This window comes from Chrysochloris asiatica, unplaced genomic scaffold, assembly GCF_000296735.1.
Source record: "Chrysochloris asiatica unplaced genomic scaffold, ChrAsi1.0 scaffold00094, whole genome shotgun sequence".
Taxonomy (NCBI): Eukaryota; Metazoa; Chordata; class Mammalia; order Afrosoricida; family Chrysochloridae; genus Chrysochloris; species Chrysochloris asiatica.
Genome location: NW_006408612.1, coordinates 6,744,399 through 6,745,291, shown reverse-complemented (window position 1 = coordinate 6,745,291; position 893 = coordinate 6,744,399).

The following is an 893-nucleotide window of genomic DNA, read 5'->3' as shown; positions in this document are numbered from 1 at the left end:
CATGGCACATAACCACCACCACCACCACTATACTAATAACTTACATAAATTATAAATTTTAGAAGGATAAAATTTTAAATTCTAATTGTTGTTGTTGTTGTTGTTAGGTGCCACTGCATCAGTACCAATTCATAGAGACCTTATGCACAACAGAATGAAACACTGCCTGGTCCTGGGCCAATCTCACAATTGTTGCTATGTATAAACCCATTGCTGCTGCCACTCTGCAGATCCATCTCATTGGGGATCTTCCTCTTTTTCTCCAATCCTCCACTTTACCAAATGTGATGTCATTCATCTGTAACTGGGCCCTCCTGATATTATGACCCAAGTATTAGAGAGAAAGTCTGGTAATTCTGGCTTCCAAGGAGCATTCTGGCTGTACTTCTTCCAACACATATCTGTTTGTTCTTTTGGCAGTCCATGGTACTTTTAATTCTCTTCCACCACAACTCAAATGCATCATTTTTTCTAAGGTTTTCCTTATTCATTGTCCAACTTTCACATGTATCTGAGGCTACTGAAAATACCATGATGTGAGTCAGATATTCCTTAGTCCTCAAACTGACATCTTTGCTCTTCAACACTTTAAAGAGGTTTTGTGCGGCAGATTTACCTAATGATGTAGGTCATTTGGTTTCCTGACTGTGGCTTCCACAAGTGTTGATGGTTGATCAGAGCAAAATGAATTCTTTGGCAACTTCAATCTTTCTCCATTTATATGGATATTGTTTATTGGCCCAGTTGTGAGGATTTCCATTTTCTTTACATTCAGGTGCAACCCATCCCAAAGACTGTGGTCTTTGATGTTCATCAGTAAGTATTTTAAATCCTCTTGGCTTTAAGCAAGCAAAGTTGTATCTTCTGCATATAGTGGGTTGCTAATGAGTCTT